At 45.1% G+C, this 8,834-nt stretch overlaps 1 non-coding gene across 1 annotated transcript; it reads left to right on the top strand.

Annotated features, from left to right (window-relative positions):
- Positions 1-4,906: 4,906 nt before the first annotated feature.
- Positions 4,907-4,978, top strand: TRNAG-UCC (transfer RNA glycine (anticodon UCC)). Its single transcript has one exon. It is a non-coding gene; the product is annotated as a tRNA-Gly (tRNA).
- Positions 4,979-8,834: the final 3,856 nt, after the last annotated feature.

The following is an 8,834-nucleotide window of genomic DNA, read 5'->3' as shown; positions in this document are numbered from 1 at the left end:
AAGTCACAGGCAGTAAAGTGAATTGGTCAAAGTCCCTGGGGTTTTGGCACGGAGAATGCCCAACGAAGCCCGACAATTTTGCGAACATGTCCTGGGTGACGACCCCAGTAAAGTACTTGGGCGTCCCACTAGACGGTTATCGCGATAGCAAAGCGTACTGGAGAGAACAGACGCAAGCCACGCGTGAAAAGGTTGAGAGGTGGAAAGGGCGACATCTGTCAATTTTCACAAGGGCCACAGTGTGTAATCTGTTTTTTATGTCTAGGTTGTGGTATGTGATGCAAGTGTTGCATTGTGCAAGGATGAACGTACAGAGATTGCACCGGATCTTTGCCGTTTTTGTATGGGCTGCAGGCTGGGAACGATGCAGCCGGACGAATTTGTTTATGCGGGTCAAGGACGGTGGCCTCAGTCTGGGGCGCTTATTTCTGCGGCAGGTCGTAAGCAGATTTTTTTTGTGTGTGATGTAAGGGTTCCGGTTTTACGCACTGTGTGCCAATTAAGGCTTGGAAATGCTCTGCCGGATTTTGTTGTCTCAAACGGAAATTTATCGGGACGTATTTTTGGTTACTTTAGAGAGGTTGTCGCGAGTGTTCGATTCCTATCTGTTCGGTTTTCGTATGATTATTTGTCTAGGGATTTTTTGTATAGAGATTTGTGCGATGTATTTCTTCCACAACCTATGTACAGGGCCATATACAGTGGAGGCCAGGGACGCGACGTACTTAAGCGTGTGAAGGCGATGCAGGTGCCGCCAAATGCAAAAACATTCTTCTTTAAGTTACATACCAGAACACTTCCAGTAAAAAAATTTTCGGAGGGGAAGCATTTATTTCTACTTTTTGGATCACAATGTTTAATCTGTAAAAAACCGGAGACAATAGACCACGTTTTTTTGCATTGTTGCGAGGGGCTATACTTCTGGGACATCTTGCAGAGAACTTAAAAAAGGAATTTCCGCTAGACTCTCATGGAATACGGTACTTGCCTGTAGAGAGTGAGGATGGGACACCATTCGACCTCATTATGCTAATGGGACTCCACTGTATTTGGCGCTCCAGAATGGCAGGATATCATTGCGATCCTGATGCACGGCCAGCACGGATCTATTTTCAGGAGTGTATGTATAAGTATACTGAAATTCAGGAAATCGCTCCTGAAGCACCCGAGTGGCTCGAAAGAGTAGAGCCATTGGTGGCGCTTAGAGAGTTTTGAGTTTTAATATGACGAAGCCACAACCCACCAGGCGGATAGTGTTAAGTATTGTTCATTGTGCGCTGTAAGTGTATTTGTGTATTGTGGTTCTTGCCGAAGTCAGGCATAAAGAAAAAAAAAAGCGTCGGTGGTATAGTGGTTAGCATAGCTGCCTTCCAAGCAGTTGACCCGGGTTCGATTCCGCCAGACGCACATTTTTATTTTGGTTTTCAAAACATATGCTGAAACTGAAATAACAGTCTCATTTGAGCTGATGGCTTGTTCGAGAACCAGCAAGGAGAAAGATAACACACAGAGTCCATTCTCTGTCAGGCCTCTGCGGTATTCATGGAAGTGTTTGTGGATATATGAAGGAAATTGTAAAGTCCTGTCATTTTCTGCATGCACGCTTTTCTTCCGATTATCTCGATAGAGTGACTCGCAAAAACCTCTCCAAAGATCTTTCTGAGTCATTCTTCGCTGCACCATTTTGTAAAAGCATGTGCGGTGAACGTACAGACGAGGATTTTTTTTAGGAGGGTAAAGGGAACGGTGATTTCTCCTGCAGCCAAAACCTTTCTTTTTTGTTTACACAGCGGTACTTTGCCCGTGAAAGCGTGGCTGCAGGTCAGGTGCACCGATTTATTACGGAGCGCGAAATGTATTGGTCGTGCAGGAGACGAAAGTGGACGGGAACTAAGGAACCGAGAGCATGGTGCGACGTTTCACGACTAGATTTTTTGCTGTCGTCAGTCATGCAGTGGGGACATCGGCCGGCTGTGTGCCCTTTGTAAAGAAGATGCCGGGCCTAGAGGTGCAGGCTTATTTTTCGTGCGTGTCTAACGGGTGTATCGCCGTTGATTTTTTTTCTGAACACCATTGAGTGGCGCATTGTTATCGTGTACGCCCCTAATGTGTTGGAGGAAAGAACTGCTTTTTTCTAAAGTATCGAAGAGCGCGTTTGCACGGAGAGACAGCTCATTGTCTTAGGCGACTTCAATCTTGTCCTTAATGTGCGCGATAAGTCAAGCATCCGGGGGTTTCGAACAGGAGCACTGAAGTGTTGTTGCGAATGATTAAGAACGGGAACCTCGAGGATCTGGCTGAATGGTGTGACAGCACGCGGGCTGTCCAGTTTACTCATTTTCAGGGTTCAATCATGCACGGTTGGACTGCATTTACGCAGCTGTTCACCTTGTCTTTGAATGCAACCTTCGTGAAGTTGTGCGAGTGTCCTTCTCACACCACAGTTTAGTTGAATGCTGTTCAGGAACTCTAAAACGACGCAGGACATTTTCATTTGAAATGTGGTCGCTAAGCGACACGCTTCTTCAGGGCGATGTCTACTACCAATTAGCAAAGGATGAAATAGGAGAAATAAAGCCGGGCGAGAACCTGCAGATTTGGCAACAGAGAGAGCTTTCTAAAAAAATCCTATAAAATAAAGGCAATAGAAAGGGCTACTTGTATTAGGAATAAAGGAAAGCAAGACGAAGCTGTGTTAAAAGCACCGCTTCAAACGTTGTTGAGTCAGGAATGCAAAGGGCCTGGGAAATAAATAGAAGAGAAGCACTGTGTTATCAGGCTATAAGGGCACCAACACCAGGCTTAAGTATTTTAGCTGCTTGTCTTCGTGCATATTTTCTCAGAAAGTTTATAATTATTTGAAAGCAAAGCACTGCAAACGCTTTCTTTCGCTAGCGTACCAACAAAACAATACCGAGTAGAGCGTTAAAGAATGCCACCACTAAGGAATGCTTCCGCGTGGCCACTTGCGTGCACATAGACGAATACGGCACACATAAAACAGCACCACGCATTTAGTTGTCCCTTACCTTTATTCTGATATGTTTGGATTTTATTACGGTAAGTAGCTGGTCTTGTCCGTCGGAAGAGGGGGGGTTGAGGAGGGGAGGGGCGTTCCAGCATTGCTCGACATGGACTTAGGCTTTAAATCGAACAAAACGAGAAGTTGGGCTGCACGTCCGCTTTCCTGAGAGTGGACTCCACGGCTAAGCGAAGATAGCCTCTAACTATACTGCTCTGTTCATTTTGTCATCCAGATCCCTCAAAAGATTGCTCGTTCCTTAGAAAAATTGATACTAAAAGGTATGAGGAACAATATTGTATTATAGGATCAGAAGCGTTTCGTGGCTGGCTACTACTATGCGTTCAACGTCACGCACTAATTCCCGAGGCGGCAATGTCTCATCTCTTTGCTCGGTGTCCCTCATCAAGTCAGTAACCTTCTGCAAACATTATTTATGACTGAATTTAATGCACTAACTCACTACTGGCGAAAAGAAAATATTCAACATCCTCTAATGGGCAGTGATACTCATATTGATATCTATATGCTCCGTAATCACATTCAAGTACGATCCAGAAATACCTTCCATTCTTGTTCAGCCCCAAGATGTTGAGCAATATTACCTTGTACAGACCCAGCTGCATAGGCTAATTTCAAGTACAAGTAAAAAACACAGTGGCGAATGCCACTCAAAGAAGCCCGTTAATCCCAATGGCGGTGACTGGATCGACGATGTTCTGGGAAATCCCCTAGTGCGGAATCCCAGCTGAGTGGAAGCTGCTGCCTTCGTGAAATGGTATTAACTGCGACATCAAGACGATCGGTCGAAACCATTTGCTGGAGGGTACCATTTGAGCAGTATTCGTCGCTGTATTCTTGCGTCGTATCTGACTAAAGCTTCCTCGCCACGCAGTATGTCAGAGTCGATTCCGTTGCTCCTCGAAACTCAAAGTTAACTCTCAAAGCGAATAGCAGCGACAACCGAATTGTGAGTGGGGACGATGCATTTTCTTTATTCAACCAATATTTCCTATTTATCCTTGTATTATGTCCTTGCAATGACGAAGATGAATATCAATTTACGTCCTTTATTTTCTTAGTGGCAATTAACCGGCTTTAAATCTACTAGTGCGGCCTACGCTGTCACAAGTACTGTGATCTGCCAACCAGGAGGAACCTGTGCATTCCATTGCCACAACTCATTATCGCCGCTCGTTATCTAAACAAAAAATACCTTCGTTCGCTTGTACACCATAATGCAACAAGCTGCCAAGCTGTTCTCCGCAAAATAACATGTCGACTCTTGAATGAATGAAGCGCAACTGGCAATCCTAAGTTATGAACAGTTCAGTCAGAGCCAGCATCGTCCGTCAGCAGTCGTCTCGACACCAGGATTCCGAAACTTTTGGGATTCTTAATGCTTCTCACAATCACCGGCATTTATATCTTCTATTTTTTTCAAAATCTAAGATTACCGTCACCGTAATATAATCATCGTCTTGCAATTTTCTGCCTTTTGTCTTCGGCTTTGGGTTGATGCACCGCATGTCACTGTTTTCTGTCGGTTACGTTTTTCGGCGCACAGATTGGTGAGTGCATCAAATCTAGTAAGCATAGTGCTAATTTTATAGAGCACGTTTATCTGACGGGCAACTTCTCAAGAGAACTAGTGCGAATGCCTAGCAACATGCTCTCATTACGTGCATCATCGATTCTAAGCTCATGGTGCGGCCCATCGAGCGTTGCTAGACGCCCTGACAGCTGGCTTAAGTTCCGCCCGAAGAGTACGAACTGGACAGCTGGCAGAGCCGGTTTCCACTCGCGGGGCCAGTGACCTACTTCCCACTACACAGCTGCCTTGGGATCCGGCAACAGGCGCCGGGAATAACACCAGGGTAGCCGGCGTCGGTGGTATAGTGGTTAGCATAGCTGCCTTCCAAGCAGTTGACCCGGGTTCGATTCCCGGCCGACGCACATTTTTGTTTTTCTTTTTAAGAAGCGAAGCTCTTTCGAGTAATACTGACATAAGCTGTGATGTTGCCAGCGCACTCTTTGGAAAAACGTTGATACCTAATGAAGTTTTTTTTTTATTTCCGCAGCTGAGATGGATGATGCGCTAATATATATTTAAGTAATTCGCAGGTGCGCTTAATAATTAAATGGGTTCAGGGTTACGAAGGTTTAGTCAGTCGCCCAATACAAGTACAGAAACAATTCTTGACTTAAGCCAATCTGCCTGTAGGGTGCTTTGAGTGATGCGTAAAAAGGTACGTACAGATTACGCGATACAACCTATGGCTACTCTTTAAGGAAGTAATTTTTTATGTCGTCTGTGTCTTGTAAATTAATCACCTGGACGTTTCGCAGAAGAAGAATTGTCGTTCACGGCCAAGAGTAGGAGTATGAGACGGTGAGACCGGAGTTATGAATGCGCACATATTGAATACATACCCAGCAATTCTGGACAAAAGCATTTTTGAGTCGGAAACCGTTTATTAACGGAATTTTTATACCATTAGCTGTTCTTCATCATGTTTCACGCTTTCTTGGGGTCTGCTATCACGTGCCTTTGGCGTGAAATTTTCGAACGCGGAGGAATTCAAGATGGCGGCACCCACAGTAAATCGATATAGCAACGCATTTGGCGATTGATTGGTGGCGTCATTATTGTATCGAATTGGTGATTCACTGGTGAGGTCCATGATATACCCTACTGGTGATTCACTGTAGGCGTCACTTACAAATGCAAGATGTCAGATTCGTATTTCCATTGGTGTACCTCAATTTAATCTCATTCGTATCAATGTTACTTCGGCGTCTTCCAGTTGGTGGTGGCATCTTTTTGAAATAATATAATATTTCACTATAACTGTCAATATACTTGCAGATGACACGAGGCACTATTTTATATTTTTTTCTATTCGTTTTTGCTACCGTCAAAAGGTTTCCCATTGACTTTTATGGCAGTCTTAACTGTTCGATGCAATCGGAGAAAACAGTTTAAGGGAATTATTTTCCTACATATCGTAATAATGGACCACTACCTTCAATATTTTGATAAGAGTGTCGTACAAATTTTCAATTGTCTAAGTTTTTCCTCCAGAAACCTGGACATGTCGGCCTCGCAGAGCTTTTGTGTACACTAATATTTAACTCAATGGCAGTTGTGGTAAGATTCGTGCATTTGTTTCCTTTATCTTTTAACTACTTCACAGTTGGTGCGGTATGGAGAGTTGCGCCAGGACTTCTCTTTTAGGGTGATTCCTTTAAAAAAAAAAGTGGCAGAGTATGTCTGTCTCTAAAAACTTCTACTTACAATCTTCAAATCAGCTATCAACCGTTCATTAAGTGCTGTAATACGAAGGAACCTGATGCGTTCGAGTTTCGTTGACATTTATACGCCGCTTTTTAAGGATTGTGTCCCGTCTATTCGGTGGGTTGTGAGTGTTTGTACTCTTTCTATTGAGAGAAAGAAACCGGTCAAATTCCACGATAGCACTCATTTCTTTAGCTTACTCCAAATATAAGAAGTGTCGCCGCTGCACTCAGAGATATGAGAAGACGCCTTAGGACCCAGGCAGCTTCAGCAAACGTGGCCTTGGTGCCCGGCCTCGGAGGCAATGGCTACGGCATGCGTCTCGCCCGTCTCATTTATTGAGATGTGGCGGTCGTTTTTCCTCTTTCATCAAGAACAGCAAAGAACACTTCTGTTATCCGAATAAATTGACCAGGTGAAGCTAATATACAGACTTCGTGCAGCGGCCCCTTAATTAAGTTCAGTGCTTAATTTTTTAACAGCTTTAGCTCTAAATGCGTCAGTAATAGCGCCGCACCAAAGTTCCACCGCGGACGCTTCGCTGTTTAGGACAATTGCTCGTTCAATATTCGTCGAATCAAACCAAAACTCATAAAAATATTTGCTTTCAGGTCAATTCGGTACCAAAGTTGCACTATTGGTATCTCTTTCCATTTGGAAAAAGTAATATTCCCATATCCCTAAAAAATGCCCTTCGTCTTAAACATTGCGTTGCGTCTTCAAAAGCATTACCTAATAGCCCGTTTGTCCGTTTTGTGAATAGAAAGAAACGATCAATAATCTCAGTGCCGAAAACGGTGTTAAACAAAAATTTGACGGTGCAATTGAGCTCCGCCTTAAGGGTATGATGCGATAACGTAAGGAGTTGATACCCATATATGCAGAAGTTCAGTCTCTACTTCACATTCATAGACCCGTGGGAGTCATGATAACGCTCCTGGCGCAGTGGTGCAGCGGTTAAGCGATGCGACACTGCCCTGCGACGGCAGGTGCTCCTGGCGGTGGGCCTTGCAATGTGCTGCCCAAGTTGCTCTTCCCGAGCGACCAATGATTAATTTACCTCCCACCTGTCACGGCCGGCAGTTTGCTAACTATCCGGTGGGCTGGTTTTGATGACGCTTCAAGGTCACGGACCTAGGTGGCCCACCATACTCCTAGGTTGCTCTCTGGCGACCACCTACCGGAGCCATGCTCTTAATTTTTCGCTCACAGTGGCGACGCCTATGCAACGCCGACATCATATTTTCTGGGGAGCGGTGGCTTTAGAGCTATCGCTTTAATATGTCGTTCGCTGAGCCCATTTTTTTCTGCATCACACTAACAACTTTTCTTATTGGGTTCCAGCTTCCCCGGTTTCGCAGAGCCGGAATCTCAAAACGCTGCTCAATGTTTTTATATAAGGGCAGCCGGGCACAGAGCGGACCCAAAACGGGTGCCGCTGTGGTCGCTTTAGGATGGGCGCGTCGTCTGCTACTTCCTGCTTGAGGAGCGTCAGCAGACGGTGACTCGCGTGCGTACAGAAACGTATTGATAATGAATACAAACGTAAGTTACGCCTTCGTCTCTCTTGTATTAACGAAACAAGACGGCCTAGTAGCATTTATAACCATAACCATAGCCTGGCACGTTGACGACGCGTTGGCAAACAGCTTATCACATGCGTATTAGATGCGCATTCAAGCTGTAAAGCTACCGTGGTTCCAGTACTGATCACTATACGCATAGAAAAGGCCTCAACCATCAGGACGATTATATCTTTAAAAAGCAAATTAAAACAAGGAAAGTGGCTAAATAAATAATTAAAAGTGCGTATGCCGCAAGAAAGCAAAAATAAAAAGCATTTAGTGTCTTCTTAAGCTTTTGTGAGGTTTTATTTACAGACACTCAAATTTTAGTGATCTAATCAATAGAGAGAAGTTTACAGCCTACATTGCACAACTGCATATTACACACTGGAGAAACCCAAACTACGACGGGGTAAGCGGCACGTCGTGCTTCTCTGATTTTCCCGCGTGGAACAGCGGAAAGAAAAGCTTTAGGTTTCAGCCGAGATATACAGCCACAAGCTCAACCCCGAGCATCCTGGCCTCTCGTAGCGCAGGTTTTGAGCAAACGTGAACTTAGCAATACGTGCACGAGCGCGGCTTGAAGCAGCCACACCTGGCGCTCAGGATGCGAGGCGCGAGCCAGCGTAGACCAGTTATGGAGCAAACTTTCCACGCGACCAAGCGCAGCCAATGGGCTTAGCGGCGGCGAAGATAAAACCAAGAAAACTTAAGTAGTACTGTCAAAACCTCAGAGATGGCGCTCGAGTCTCTGAGATGAAAGCGGCAACGGAAATGGGGCAGATTCCCGGGGGCAAGTTTTCCAACTGTAGTTATCTAAAAACGTTTGGCGAGGATGCGACGAAGCGCGCGGCGCACCAATGGCGTCTCTGGTTGTCATGGTATCGGCAAATGCTCACAATTGCTGATCCGTGTAACGTCACGCGGGGCTCTGACGGTGGACAGGGCG

This window comes from Amblyomma americanum, chromosome 9 (assembly GCF_052857255.1).
Source record: "Amblyomma americanum isolate KBUSLIRL-KWMA chromosome 9, ASM5285725v1, whole genome shotgun sequence".
Classification (NCBI taxonomy): Eukaryota; Metazoa; Arthropoda; class Arachnida; order Ixodida; family Ixodidae; genus Amblyomma; species Amblyomma americanum.
This window is presented reverse-complemented; position numbering and strand designations above follow the sequence as displayed.